This window comes from Oreochromis niloticus, linkage group LG3 (genome assembly GCF_001858045.2).
Source record: "Oreochromis niloticus isolate F11D_XX linkage group LG3, O_niloticus_UMD_NMBU, whole genome shotgun sequence".
Classification (NCBI taxonomy): domain Eukaryota; kingdom Metazoa; phylum Chordata; class Actinopteri; order Cichliformes; family Cichlidae; genus Oreochromis; species Oreochromis niloticus.
The window spans coordinates 47,553,245-47,570,072 of record NC_031967.2 but is presented as its reverse complement, the minus strand read 5'-3'; positions in this window follow the sequence as shown (position 1 = coordinate 47,570,072).

Sequence of the window (16,828 nt, the reverse complement as noted above, 5' to 3'; positions counted from 1 at the left end):
ACTTCTTCAGTTTCAGCTGACCAAGGCCCATTGTTCCTTCAGTGGGCTGGTTTCAGTCATTATGCAAATGTACTGTTTATAAGATTGGGGAAATCTGCAGTCAGCTGAGACTGAAGAAGTCACTTGGATGAGTGATGAAATGTTTCTCCCACTGAAAACGCTACATCCAGATGAACATAATCAGATTGTCACATTTTTATCTTACAGAGTATCCACTCTCCTCCATGAAACAAATTTTCAGTTTCAACTGAAAAACAAAAACAAAAGGTGAATAGCAAAACGGTAGTAGAAGTAAAGTTTTATCCAGATCCATTTATCTTTACGGTAAAAAATAAGAAATAAATACTAACACTGTTGCACTTTTTAAAAAATGTTTTACTAAATGTGCTTTCTCCATTTCTATGATGCTAAGCATTTCACCACTTCTTTTCAGTCATTGTTTGTCTTTCTCATCATTTTTTCTCCTCAGGCTGTTAAGGTACAGATACAGAAGAATTCTCATCTCTCATCTGACATTATATCTACCTCCTACAATCTTCTTAAAAACACCAATTTCAGTGTTGTCATTGTTGTATTGTTGTTGTATTCTCTGCCTTTAGAGTCCTTCTCATCCTTCCTCTCGGTCCCTGTGCTCTATGTTTGTCACCAGCATTCCTGTGAAAAAGCAAGCCATTCTGACATCTTTACCCAGTGTTGGGTAGGAACGGAATACATGTATGTATTTAAAATGCTAAATATGAGTAAGATATGACTATTTTGTTACTCATATAAGTAATATGAGTAACAAAATATGAGTATCGGTTACTGTTTAAATAATCCGAATACAGTTACTTTGTTGAAATAAATAGAATTTCCATCATTTCTAGTTTCATACGTAAGGCTATCCCCTCTCTATGGCTTTTCCGATTTTGGTGACTAAAACAGTGAGGTGCAGGTTTGGCCAGGCTTCGAGTACGACCCGTGGCCCTTCTTTAAATTTCTTCTTTTAACTCAGTTTCCATCTGAGTTAAAAAAAAACAATTCTGATGAAACCCAAACAAAACACGCAATAAGAGGCTCTAATGTAAGGGGCTTGTTTCATAATGTCTAATAGCTTCATACACTTAACAACAATCACTACTTGATGGAAACACAAGCTTAATCTCTCTTAATAAACATAGTACACATGGCAAGGATATTTTGCAAACATATTGATCTTTTCCATGTCCTGCCACATCATGGAATGATAATACTCCTGTTGGGTTTTACATAAACTGTGCATACGTCTTTTCAACCGCCTGGTTCTCTTTTCCCAAGTATACAGCGCTACAGGGCCCTTCTTTAGCTGCCCAACTGCTGGTTAAGATGTGGTTAAGATGAAATGTGGCTGTGCATGCCTTGTTTTAACTACATCATGTAACTATGCTGTTTAATTCCTTAATTCAAAACTTTTTGATAACTTCAAAGATCAGCTAGAATATCATCAGCAGTACAGATAGCCCACAGAAAGATGGCACACAAAGACACACACAGTACAAACAGATGAGGTCAAGCCTGAATGACTATTAAATCTGAATATGGTATTCAAAGTCTCCTAATGTGTATGTGTGTAAATGGCATAGTAAATTGTTTTTGCAATCAAATGTTGTACTATATTTGCAAATATTTATTTTTGACCTGTATACAGGCCCAAACAGCTGAAGTATAATGTGCTTCTATGATTAACAATGATTCAAGCAAAATGATGTTTACATGCAAAAAGCAGACAGTGCTGCTGTGTGATGTATTTGAATCATCAACACAGGCAGTGGCATCACTGCACATGAGAATAGCAGTTACTGAGTTGGGAGACTCCGATTGAGGACAAGAAGAAATAATACTACCAAAAAGGTGGATATTTAAGTTCTTATTTATCTGTGGTTGAACCATGCCATTAGATATTTCTTAAAACTTAATCAGTTATTGATTTGATTTTAACTCATTTTTTCACTATGACAGCAACATAGGTAACAAATGTGTTTACCTAAGTAGAGTGAAAATAGTATTTTTTTTAATTGTACAGTATCAGGTGGACCCAGTGTTTTGAGTTTTCTTGTGTTTTTGTCATTTTGTATTATGGTTTATGGTTAAGTTCATTTGGTTAGTCTTACGTTTATTCTATATAGTATCTAGGTTGCTCCGTTTAGCTTTTTATTATTAGATTCCCACTTGTGTCTTTCCCCTCTGTGACTCTCTCTGTGTCTGTGTTACGTGTTTGTGTGAGTTCTTGCCCCGTGTTTCCCCTTGTGTTTCTTTCCATCATGTTTATCTACGTTTCCTCAGACCATAATGTCTTCTCTCTCTCATATTCTCTCTCTCTTTGCCTTTCCTCTGCCCCTGTGTCATGTTCCTCTGTTTCCTGTTTCATTGTGAAGGCCTCATGTTTCCATGTTCAGCGTGTCTTGTTTTGCTTCCCCTGTGGTGTCATGTTAATTCGTGTCAGCTGTGTTCCCCGTGTGTCCTCGTCTCTCTCACTATCCTTCTGTGTATGTCAGCATCTCCCTCATGGCTGTGTGTCTCTCCCTGTTCTGTACAGGGTACAATACAATAATTATAATTCTACAACTGTTTATAAATGTTTATAACTTACATATTTCTGTATAGCTTTATATTTATATCCTGTACAAAGCTTGTATACCCACTACAGACTCTACATACTTATAGTTATAGTATATTCATAACATACCTTCATACCGTGTACATTGTAACATACCTATAACAGACCCATTTCTGTAATATATTTATATACCTATATTATTGCTGATCTATATTGTAATATATCTATATGATGGCTAAAGCACTTCCGGGTGGATGCAAACTGCATTTCATTGCCTTGTACTTGTGACATGACAATAACAACACAATGACAATAAAGTTGAATTAAATTCTATTCTATTTTCTCCCGTTGTGTTTAGATTCCCCAGTTTAGTGTTGATATCACTTTTTACCGCAGAGCAATTAAAGCTGTGTTTTTGAGTTTAAGTCCTGTCTCAGTGAGGCTGCATTTTGGGTCCTTTCTTGGCTGCATTACACAACCACATCATGACACATAATTTGTTTTGTGATATTAGATCATAATCACAGGTAATCAACTCGTGGAAAATGTGGGAAAATCTTATTTTGTTAGTTTGAATAATTATAATACACATTTTTAGTTTGTTAGCATGAGCAGACTTCTTAAACCTCCGCATAACACTTTAGGATGTATTTACTGGAAGGATCAACCTGTAACCCTCTGAATGTAAACTAATTACTTCAACAGATTTTAATATTGAGTCATAGATGCACATTTCTTCCTGTCAAACAGAGAGTATCCTTCCTAAATTCATTTAAGAAGTTCTGCCTGTCATCTCCCCTGGCCTCTCTCTATTATAAATTAATGCCTTGTATCTGGCTGCATTCCATATTATTTTAACACAGCCAGCATCTTTTCTCTGCTTAGAGACCCTACTTAGATCACACCCTTTTAGATAATTACAATTTCAGTTGTTTCAGCTCCTTCAGCTCATTGAAGGAAACTGTATGTTTGATCATTTCCATCCTAGTTACAGACGTAACCACAGCACTGAAGCGACTTTATTTAAATTACTAATGATATTCTTACGCTCTTTGAAAAGTGTGAACAATTTTGTCCTGCTTTACTTATCTGCTTTGATATCATTCATCAGTCTGCTCTTATTAACAGACTACAAAACTGGGTTGTCATCACTGATGCTGGTCTCAAATAGTCTTCACACTTATGCAACACATACTTCAGCTGCAGCAAGTCTTTGCATAAAATAATATGACAGGTGTGGTAAAAAGTACTTGGAATACTTGGAATTAGTTTGCTAATGAGTTAGACGGTAGCTTTGATAAGAGAAGTGTATCCAGTGTTGGATAATTTTCCCGCTGAGCCATTTTAATGCAGGTTTTCTTACCTAATGTTATATCAAGATTCATGTAGTGTTTTCATTTATTTAATAAAATATGAATATTTGGTGTCCATGTATTGATACAATATCACCATGCAAAATATTGCTAAACTGTGTTGTACTGATTTTCCCCCCACCCCTATTAACAGTATGAATGTAAGATGACTGGGGCAGTATATTATAAAAGTCCAGCCTGTTTTATCTTTGTCCACCATGTTAACTTTCCGTTTACTTTTTGTTGTTTCGGGGGGGGGTTTTGTTGCTTTAATTACTTAATTGAGTTAAAAGTTACTGTAAAAGTCTGTGTTCTTAATTAAATGTCATAAAAAGAAAAAAAATATAGTGTGTATGCAGCCAGTCCGGTGACCTGTCCAGGGTGTACCCTCTACACAAGCTTTCTTTCAAATGATATTATAACATCATGGAAAATTTGGAATGTTTTACTTAGTCCTTCACAATTCTTTTTGTCATGGCACTGGGTCTGTGACACAGTGTTTTTGTGTGTTTAAGTATATACTTTAAATATTGTTAATAACCCTCTGGGGTCCAGGGTAGAATTAGCTGTTTTTTGAATACTTTTGATTTTACTTCTATATTTCACCTTTAAAAACTGTTTATCTTGCCTTGTTTGGTATCATTATTTTCAGCACAACCTCAAATATCTGAAATTTGAGTATTTTTTTCATTTTGACATACTATATTAGCACAATTGACTTTCAGACAAAAAACTTAAATCCGAGTAGAAAAAAAGTTATATTTTTTACTGTAAAAACCACAAACATGTCTAACAAATCATTTTCATAACTTAAAATGAAAATACAAATTTTACATTTCTAAAACTTATGCACAAGTTTTGCAAACAAAAAAGTTATATGATACTATTTACCTAAAAATGCAGCCAAGGCCTCAGGTGTCTTTTTTATATAAGCATTTAAAACTATTTATAGAACAATCAGGTGTGTTGCATCAAACTATAAGGCACACAAATGATTTGTGCCACTACAAAAACATAGTTTGTGTTCAGTATAAGACAGAGGAGAACAGCACAGGCCTAAACCCTGCAGGTCTGACAGCAGGACGTGTATCAATCCAGTTTTCCATGTGGAGACAGCGTTTACACTGGAATCTGCCTCTGATGGCTTTTTTGGAGCAAATGTGACATTCAGCAGTATAACTGACACACAAAACAAAACAACGGCTACACTATACAGTAACTATAGCCTCCAAACACGCTAAACGTCACTAATCTCTCACATGTGAAAACACGCTATCTCTCTTTCTTTTGCTCGCCTGCTCTCTCTCGCTGGCCTCCTAAAACTTCCCCCTCTTCCTAAACAACCAAGTTCCACATGCTGCCATATCAATTTTTGATTGGTTGACATGGTAAACTTTAACACCAATAGGGAAGAGATGTTTTTTTCTTTTTCTTTTTACACTCGCAAGCGGCGAGTGTTTGCTAGCGCTGTACGTAAAAAATGCCATTTTACTGTTTCTTTTCAGCTGAAAACACCACTGTTTTATTCAGAAAAAAACATTGCGTGTATTTTTTATCATAACTCTGGTTTTACAAGGCCTATCAACGCAATTTTAAAACGGGCATGTAGTTTGAAGTCCACATTTTCGACCCAAGTTGAAATGGAGACTCTGGGCCGCTGCATCTTCTAGCTGTGTCGTCTTAAATTGGTCCTGTGATTTTGAATCATCCTTCCTATTTTCAGTTTTGTTTTTGTTTCGAGTGCTCATGTTTTGTGTAGTGCTGTCAATAGATTAAAGAATTAACTAATTAATTTCACAATTTTCTGTTATTAATCGTGATTAATCGCAATTGCTTGATCAAAACACTTTTTCACCTTTGAATTTAAGCATACATTCTTTGTGTTTGTTCTCCATTTACTTCATTATATTGCATAAATGTCAGTTACAAGCTTAAATATAAAGAGAATTTGAATAGTTTTCTTCAATCTTTTAGCACAGGTTCTCTCCTGTGAAATGCAACTTTTAAAAAAACCTATATAATAATACGTAATACGTATAATATATATTAATGGTGTCAAAAGAATTACAACTTTTTATCAGATTCATCACAGGGTTACTGTGAATTAATTTTCATTAATCACGATTAAATATCATTCATTTTTATTTATATTAATCACATTTCATTTTGCATGAGCAAACAAACTCGAGGAAAAAGGGGAAATATACGCACTTAACACGTTTCTTGAACATCTTGAACATTCGTGTTAACAAAAAACTCTGTAAACATTTATCCACTCTCTCTCTCTGTCACTCTTGGGGCTGCACTTCAAGTCCTTGAGACAAGGAACCAAAGCTATGTAAAGCGTGTGTTCTCAACAACATTAACAGGTCTGCAGTTTGTTGCAATCCACTTGGCAATTGTGTCAGTCAATATGTCCGAGGTAGACTTACTGAGTCCCCGATGCTCCGTGAGTGGTTTGTCGCAAGCTGGATGACGCATTAGCCAAAGTGCTAGCAGCATCCCCGACTAACGTATGCTTCGCGTGAATGTGATATTTTAAGCTGGAGATGCTTCAGTGAAAAGAACATTTCCAATTTCCCATCGAGAGGGTCAATGTGAGTTTATCATCTTCCAAATTAAGGTGATTGACTCAACTCAATTTTGTTCAAACTGAGTTGATTGACTCAGCTGCCCGTCACAACCAAATCTACTGCCCAGTTGCGCATGTGCGAAGGTAACTTTACGTGAACAAACTGCCCGAAATGGGTTGACAGAAACATTTTGAGGCATTCTGCAGTCCAGATGCGTTAACCCTTGTATGGTGTTCGTATTTTTGTTACTCAGCCAGTGTTCATGGGTCTGGTGGACCCGTTGGATTTTTGGCTTTCCAATTAACACTATCAAACAATTTTATGTTAAATTACTCAACAGATGTTTACTTTATCCCAATTACGAGCCATGTGAACAGCAAAAATGGTTAATTTTTTCCTTTTACTTTTGTTCAATCACATTTATGAATTAATGTGCTTCTCGTTTTTTGTCAATAAAATGTTACAAAAAAAATAAAATCAGTTCTAATCAAGTGTACATATCCTTATACCATATTTTGCAGGTTTTGATGGTATATACTGCCTAAAGGGGCAATGGCCTCTAAATGGCATGGGTCTCACAGAACCGAACACCATACAAGGGTTAATAGCAGTTTTTATCTCGTTAATCGTGATGACGGCTTAAGCTGCGTTAACTCCTTTAATTTTGACAGGACTAGTTTTGTGCTTCTGAGTTCGTTGTCTGCCAGTGAATAAAAAATGCCATCTTTAAGTTTAATACTCTGTCTCAGAGTCCTGCATTTGGGTCCAACCACTGCCTGCCACACAGCTCAATGTGACACTTTTTTTCTGCCAAGTTTGCATGTCCACCTAACAAGCGTGCCGTATCAAGGAGTTTTTTTTTGTCCTATGTACACACAGTCTACATGACACTGCTTAATTTGAATGAACACCGACTTTAACAGCTTATTTGCATACCATTAGGTGTAATGGCCAGCTAATGTCATGAAAAACCATTGATATGGAAACATGTTAATGTTTCCAAGGCCCCAGTCAGCACCAATGCATGCTCATAACACAAGCTTCTTTACTTTTTACATGTATTCTTTAAAAATTATATTTATTTATTTATTGCTGTTCCTGAAATTTGATAAATCACAGCTGGTTTTCTGTCAGATTCCTGTTACTTTTAGTACGCTGACAAAATGAATACTAATGAGCCAATTGCTAAACTCTCAGCCTGTTCTTTTGATACATATTTGGGTGAGTCAGTATTAATACTTTGGTTATAATATTCGTTTCCATAGTGATTAGAAACTGCTGATTTGAAATACTATCTGAGTGGTGCATTGAAGAATAATTTGCCTGCTGTATTCCCACTAATTCGTGTTACGTCATGCAAAAGATGTATAACGTTTTCCTCCTACTAACACGTGAGTGTCGCCAACACAGGCAAAAGCATCATTGCACATCTGGAGTGAACAGCAGTCAGTCAGGCTAAAATAAATGTATCAACAAGGTGAGTATTAATTCACTTGATATTTTTAAATGCTCAGTGTTTTTTAGGCGGATATTTACTTTTCATGGTCTTAAACACACTCACTAAAATAACTTAAGTGAACTCTTTTAACAGGCCTTTTAAAACAGTGACTTCACATTTGTCCTCTTGGTTTGAGTACGTTGCTCATCGATTCTGATGCAGCCAGCTTATATAGTTGCTTTCTTGTTTCTTGTCTAACAACCATTGTAATTTTAGATGGTTTTGTTTAGAAATTGTGTGATTCTATCGATCGAGGGCAGTGAATATGACTCGTTAAGTCACTTCTAATTGCCTATAATTAATGCTTTTTGTAATGACATAAATTATAAAACATTTGTCATTGCTGTAAAATATTTATTTATTTTGGCAGTTTTGTTTTGAGGGTTGAAAAAACATTTTTCCAATTAATTTTGAAATCAAATCACACCACAAATGAATAAATATATAAATAAAGCAAAATCAGTTTTTTTTAGAATCTAAAGAGAAATTCTAATTTTTGTATGGCTTGAGTTTTTCATTGAATTGATATCTGTGGTAACTGTGAAAGCTACTCTAGTATGGAAACGTACCGGGTAAATTGTTCACATGAAGGGACTGACATGGTGAGCAACACTCTAGAAGAATGCTGTGGTGTTTAAACAATGCTCAATTGGTACTAAAAGATCCAAAGAACGCACACACACCAGCAGCTTAAATATTTGCTACAAGGCAGGTTGGAGTCATTGTTTTGTGTTGTTTAAGCAAAATTCTGACTGTCATTGAATGTGTCAATGAAATTCAGGACTCATCAGACCAGGCAATATTTTTCGAATCGTCTGTTGCCCAATTTGGGTGAATCTATGTGAATTCTAGCTTCAGTTTCCTTCTTTTAGCTAAATGGACTGGCACCCAGTCTTCTCATCTGCTACTACTACTCCATCAGCTAAAACATACTACATGTTTGTTGATCTCTTTTATCCCCCCTTTTTCCTTCTAACACACATTTTTCTGTTTCTTTCAGCTTTGTATTATTCTAAAGGTGTAAAATATATACCACAGACATGTCTAATAACTCCTCATCCATCTCTGATGAACTTCTGGAATACCTCTGCTCCACAGTGAAATCTCACATGAACACTGCCAATTTTACATTGAGAGTCATCCTTCTCCTCCCTCTTTCCACCCTCGTTCTCTACATGGGTTACCAACAATGGAAGCAGCAGTGCTCCTTAAAGAGCATAAACCACGCTGATGTCTTCACCTACCACGTGGCTGTTATTGAGCTTACTGGGGCTTTGGGGTGCATCTGCTATCTTTTTGGCACATACAGTAATAACTCACTGATGGTAAAAGTAGGACTCATCATGTGTTCCATATCTTCCTATGGAGAGATGTGTTTTCATGTCCTGACCTGTGTGGAGCGTTACCTTGCTGTTGTTCATCCCATCGTTTATATGGGTCTAAGAAATGCCCATGGGGTCAGGATCCGAAAAATCATCATTGGTTGTGTTTGGCTTCTGTGCTTTGGACTAATGGGCGTATATAATGTTTTATCAGCTAATAATACATTTATCCTAATTTTATGCTGTTTGGTTTTCACAATATTAATCATAACTTTTTGCAGCCTTTCTGTTCTTTGTGTTCTGATTCGACCACGACTCGGAGAATGTGGCAGGGAAAAGGAGAAGCCTGACCAATTGAAGCTGAGAGCTTTTCACACCATCACAGCTATACTGGGTGTTCTATGGTTGTGTTGTATATCATATCTTATTGGCATTGCTCTGAATGAGTCAACCTTTTTGAGTAAAGGTGTCAAGTGTGTAATAGAAATTATCATAAACTGGTTTAACCTGCCCAGCTCTTTGATATTACTTCTACTGTATCTACAAAGGACAGGAAAACTTTCATACCAATGAGTGAACATGGGGGCAATATATATGGAACATTTTCTAAAATCTTTTTTCTTAAGTGGGTGGATAAAAGCATTTTTAAAATAACCAGGGATTTCACCAAATACAAGTATGGTGAGCACACAGGGACCTATAGATAGGACAGGCATAGGGACAATAGATGGAACAAAACGAGAGATCAGGAGTATGCTTTCATTAAGTCAACTAATTTTGCCACCTCAGGGAAAGAAATTTCTGCTTGAGAAACATACAGTGAGGATCCTGAAGGAGAAATGTTATTTCTTGGTCACTATTGTGATTGGGTGCAATATAAATAAAACAGAACTGAATTTCTCACATTACCAGATTTTTCTCCAAAAAGAAAGACAGTTTTCACATGCTTCTTTTGTTATGGTCAACGTGTACTGAAATCCTAGACTTTGGAGCCATGTGGATGCTCTACAAACTAACAGCAGCAATTTCAAGCAATGAAAATTTTCCTGCATTTATTGAATAACATGAGAAACAGGAAAAAATCTATTTATGTATTCATTCATTTATTTATCTGTTGCTGGTTCAAAGCAAGACAGTGGGGAAACACGCAAGGAAGAAGAGATACTTTGATTTTGCACCTCAGTAGAAACTAAACAAATTATAATCTTGCTGCTTAATTCCTTCACAGGGTAAAATATAACTTACTGGCACTTGCTTTGAGCCAGTCTTGTTGCTGTCTTCTTTATCATACGGAAACTTACTCTTCATTTGTCCTTTTTCTCCTTAGAACTGCGGTTCATAGCTCTGTTAATTTCTTGTTCAAATGCTTCCTGTATTGTGACTTCTCAGAATCCCTTGTTTATGATATAGACACTGTTGTGACTTTATCTCTCTTTCCTCTCTTGTCTTCTACCTGGGTTACCAGGCAGCAGTACTCCAGCAGTAGTGATGGTAAATTTGATTCTTTTTACTGAATCGAGTTTTAATGAGTCACTCACCAAAGTGAATCAGGTTTTTTGAGTCATTTGAGTCCCTGAGTCAGTTGACCAGAGAGTGCAAAAAATTTACATTTTCACTCAAACTTAATTTGTTTCTCTTTTAATGTAAATCCTACTGCTAAGATGAGTGATTCTTAAAGAAAAAAAACTATTTTATATAGCACAAAAGAGCCAAAGAATTTCTAAAGGGAACATTTCTTTTGTTTACTTTTATTTTATTAGTATTTTCCTTAAATGTGTCAAATATATATTTTCTCATCTAAATGTCCACTGAGCTGTGAGCCAGGGGGCGGTAGTGCGCCTTAACATTGGTTGCCAACCAGGAAGAAGAAGAAGTAGCTGCGAGCCAGGCGGGAAGGGGTGAGTGAGTGAGTGATTCGTTCGCTCTATGATTCAGCACAGAAGGGAGGGGGTTAGTGAGTCCTGAGTGATTTGCTTACAGTACGACTCAGCACAGGAGGGAGGGGGTTAGTGAGTCCTGAGTGATTTGCTTACGCTACGATTCAGCACAGGAGGGAGGGGGTTAGTTAGTCCTGAGTGATTTGCTTACGCTACGATTCAGCGCAGGAAGGGAGGGGGTGAGTAGCTCAAATGTGTTGTTAGCATGTTAGCAGAGCGATGCTACTGTGAACCGAGGAGCTATTGTCTTGATGTGAGCTTCTACTCAGGGTTTTTTCTTCCAGTTCAGAGCAGAAATGTTTTTGTTAAGATACTGGATGTTGTGTTTTTCTCCACAATTTGAATTATAAGCTAGATATATTTCTACTAATGAAATTAGTTTGCTAACAGCAACAGGGATGAGTCAGTGAGTCAGTTGCGCTTGTGAATCATAATTCACAAGTCAGTAAAGTGATTCTCGAGTATTGAACGATTCGTTCATGATTCGCGCATCACTATCCAGCAGTCACTCTGGCAGGTGCATCATGTCGCTGGATAGATAAGGAACATAATTTTAAAGTTAAGAGTTTTACATTTTACATTGTAGTGTTTAGATTTTGAAATTATATTTTAGTTCTTTAATTTCATATGAACTAGGTTCCTTTGTCTTATATTCACGTTAGTAAGTAGTAAATGGCCTGTAAATGGCCTGTATTTATATAGCGCCTTTATGGTCCCTAAGGACCCCAAAGCGCTTTACATATCCAGTCATTCACCCATTCACACACATATTCACACACTGGTGATGGCAAGCTACATAGTAGCCACAGCCACCCTGGGGCGCACTGACAGAGGCGAGGCTGCCGGACACTGGCGCCACCGGGCCCTCTGACCAGTAAGGCTTTCACGATGCTTTCTATAGACCTTCCATGTAATCATTTGTTTGTCTGATATGTCAGATTTGATTGTATGTTAATTCGTGGTGTCTAAACATAGCCTCAAACCCTAAAGTCATTTAAAGCAGCGTCAACACAAAAACACAAGAGGTCATGTCTGGGTTGAATTGCCATTAGATTTGAATGCTGTATTCAAATTGTGTCTTTAATATGCAGATCTAATTGTGGAGTGCTATTGTATTGTAACCTAATGAATAAAATAAATGTGTAATAATTTTTAGTTGTAAAATTGCTGGAATTTACACTGCATGTGTAGGAGATACATATAACTAAATAGAAGTTTAGCTGCATAACCTCTCCATAGCGGTTGAACAGCTGATGTGCCCTCCAGCTGCACTGTGTGCACTTTCTTTGACTTATGCAATGATGGAAAATTTTAAATGAGAATTTGCCTGATGAAGGTCATTAATAAAAAGTTATAATCTGACAAAAGCCCACAAAGTATCTGTTATGATAACAGGATATGACATCAGTGTATATTTAAGACAAACAACAGACAGTGAGTTTCAAGACATACCATCAAGGACAAGTAAATACAACACTACCAACAAGGTAAGTAATCGTTAATTCATTGATGATATGCAGAGGTGAGAAGCCACGAAGTACAAATACTTTTTTTAAACTTAAGAAGAATGTCTATACTTCAGTATTTATTTTTCTGACAACATTTTACTTTTACTCTCTACATTTCTGAACAAATATATGTATATTCTAGTACTTAATTTTTTTAAGTATGCTTGTTACTTTTTGTTCAGCAGTATCATAAATAATTAGATTTATACACAGGGGTTAAAGTGGGTGTCCGTATGTTTTGTTCAGTGTATTTCAGAATTACAGGTAGTTTCAAATTCAGTGTTTCCAGCTGCTTTTATTTCACAGGGAGACAAAGGAGTGCAAGATAACTTCACTCAGACAAGAGATGAAAGATGTAAGAAGACAGTTTTGTTTAGTTGTGTAAATTCACAAAGAGCAACAGGTCAGCTGATCACAGCATGTACACTAAGAAAACTTACTGAAGATCACATCAGACATTACTGTGAGTTATGATTTTTCTCCCTATATTGAGCCACTTTACAGATCTTAGTGCTCCCTCAACTGTGTTCCCTCACTATAGTCATTTTACTGTTTACGTGTGGAGTCAAAGTCACCATATATAATAATATTTGTTACAGTTGTTACAGTATTCCAGCTTTTTCTGGAGTATTTTTAAGCACAGGTATCTGTACTTCTATTCATGTAAAGGAAGCCTGTATTTTTAACACCTTTGCTGATATGTTTATGCATCTGTTACTGTTACACCATGTACAGCATCACTGCTGCTAATAATGATAGTCAAAATAATAAATGTGCATTTATACATGGCGTACTACGGAGGAGTAATGCTATATTGTTATATATTATTGCTAATACCTTATTAATGCCCCAATAATGGATAATAGTGGGACATAATCATAAAGTGCTGCCACAGACTCATATTGACAATTTATACTAATGATATACAGCTCTACAAAAACTAAAACAAACTATATAACATGCTGAGGAAAGATGCCATTAGGTACTCCCACTTTATAACACTATGTTAATGAGACACTTATTGTCTTTTATCTTAATTATTTTTAAATTTATCTCTTAATTAACTGTGATATTCCAGTGATATGCTCTTATCACTAGAAAACTGTTCTCATCCATGTCTGTACTTACTTTGTGCTCTCAGGCCTACAATATACAGCTGAAATGTCACTCAACTCCTCGTCTGTCACCAACGATCTTCTAGACTATGACAGCTCTTCAGTCATCAGATACATAAGTATCATCTTCTCTGCATTGAAAGTCATTCTCCTCTTCATTCTCTCAACCCTCGTCCTCTATGTGGGCTATCAACAATGGCGAAAGCAGCGCTCCTTTAAAACAGCAAGCCACTCTGACATCTTCACCTACCATGTAATTGTCATGGAGTTCATCGGGATTTTGGGGTGCATCTGCAGCATTAGTAGCTCTTACGTTAATCAAACAATAGCATCCATTGCTTCTTTTATTACTTTCTATGGAGAGACACTTTTTCATGTTCTGACCTGTGTAGAGCGTTACCTGGCTGTTGTTCACCCAGTCATCTACATGGGTCTAAGAAAATCCCAAGGGATTAGGATAAGAAACATTAGCATTGGCTGTATTTGGCTTCTGTGCTTTGTTTTAACAAGTTTGTCATTTACATTAACTAATAACAGCCAATCCTTCTTATTGTTATGCATTTTGGCTCTCTCCATAATAATCATATCTTTCTGCAGCTTCTCTGTTTTCTGTGTTCTGATTCGCCCAGGGCCAGGGGAAGGAGGCAGAGAAAATGTGCAATCTGACCAATCAAAGCAGAGAGCTTTCCAAACCTTCACAGTTGTAACCTGCACTGTGTGGTTGTCATTTGCTGGACTCCTTGTTTCCAATGCTGTTTATTGGTCCCCTCAGGTGAGCGAGACTGTCAGAAGTGCAGTGGGGGTTGGTGCATACATGTTTTACCTGCCCAGCTGTTCAGTCTTACCTCTGCTGTATCTGCACAGGGCAGGAAAACTCTGAAGTTAAACTTAAAACAATGAGTGAACCCTTATTTTTTCAATAACATTTTGTTTGATTTAAGTGTGATCTGCTTTGTTTTTCTAAATATAGTAAATATATGAGGTGGAAAGCATGACTTCTTATTTAGGCAAAGGTGGATTTCTGGGTGTTTGCATCACAGCCTTTATAATTTAGGGGACTGAAAGAATGATTCACTGTAATGTGGGTTTGCTTTTGATTTAAATGTTCAACTAAAAAGGGCAAGAACATAAATAAATTTCTGGTTCATTTGGAGTCAGGTGACAATACAACTTAAAGGATTTTGACGTCATCATTTGTTATATAGATTGTATTTTTTGTTAATTATTATCATGCTGTCTTGGTTCTGGATCTTGTGACCCAGCATTTTGAGCTTTATGCCCTTTTGTACCACAATGTTCTAGTTTGTATAGTTTAAGCTTCATTTAGTTCTGCTTGAATTCTGTTTCCCTATTTAGTCATTTTTTTAGTGTTGTCTCTGTTCGCCTTGTCCCATTGTTTCATAGTTTGCCACCAGCCATAATAAATGGCTCGTGTTTTGTTAAGAATCCTGTATTGCCTACATTTGTCCACTACTCACTATCACCCATAGTCTGACCCTGACACATGCTCTGATTATTTGCAATAATATATTTACTCCATTCATTTATTCATTTTAGCTGTTAGATATTTTAGTAAATTAGTAAATTCTCTGTATTATCTTTTTTTAATCTTTTTTTAATTTGTGTACATTGTGTGCGTTCTGCAAAGTTATGCAAAATTACTTATATATGTTTCATTTGAGATTAACACTGTCACACTGATGAAGCTGTTGCCATTATTGGCTGACCACTAGTACACATGTGTCATCTAATTAATGAATTTTAATCCTTTGATTAAATGTTGGAAATATTGATGCATTTCCTGTGTGAATGCACTGTGCATGACAAGTATTCTAGCTAATGAAGGTTAACAGGTAAACATTCTCTGTACATTTACAGGTATCATGTTAAATCTGGCCTTGTATGCAGACATGTATGCAGCTTTATTTTTTGAGGTCCATGAACTTCAAAACTTTTGACTTTCAAAATAAAACCTCAGTGTTGTCTCTAAATCTGGCTTGATCTGGCTGATTGCTTTCTTCTGAAGTTTACATAATGGTTGATGTGAGGTTTTGTACAGATATAGACAACTTAAAATGCCCAACTGATCCCTGACAGGAAAGGGGGGGGATCTGCCAGGTGCTCAGTAGGTCTTGGGTGCATGGGGCCCTGGGAACTCAGGTTGTCTGGTACTCTCAACCTTTGGTTGTGGACACCCCATCTGTGGCCTCCCTACTTCTCCTGCTGGGATGGGAGCGTAGACAAGATGTGTGACCTCAGCTTTTTGGTACTTTTGGGAATGGCCCAGCTCCCATATCTCTGCCGCCTCTAGCTCTGAGGAGGTGTTATTGCAGCTTCCCACCCTCATTATCAAGTAGATTTAATGTCAAAGACACAGACACTCTCACTATCTCTCTCACATACACATTCACACTCACACTACAAGAAGATTGTTGTTTATCTATCTGTGTATTTCCTAACTTTTGTGCTATATAGTGTTCTAATAGTCAGTATGCTTGTCCTGAAAATAAGTGACCAACCTAATATCAGTCAGTCAGTCAGTCAGTTATAGGTACAATAACTACTGACATGTTGGAGAAAACAGTCATTCAATTCAATCTGGCCTTCATGAGCAACCTTAAACACACTGCTCCCAACCCCCAGAAAAAACTTTTTTTAAACTATGCAAGTGGGAAATTATTAACAGCTGATACCTATTTTTTACATTTTCTGTTTCTTGGGGTTGTGCAATCATTGTAAGCCTCGCCATCATATCTGTCTGTCTGTCTAGGTCTGAGATAACCAGATCTTTATTTTCACTCTTTTTTAAAACTTTTTTTTTTCTGTCCTGTGCAGATAGAGAGATAGTAAAGCTGTAGCACCAATCAATCAAGGCTGAACACCCAAACATACTGTGGATAGTGCTGATGTTTCTAATCCTGATCCCAATGGCATCTTTCAGGTAGATG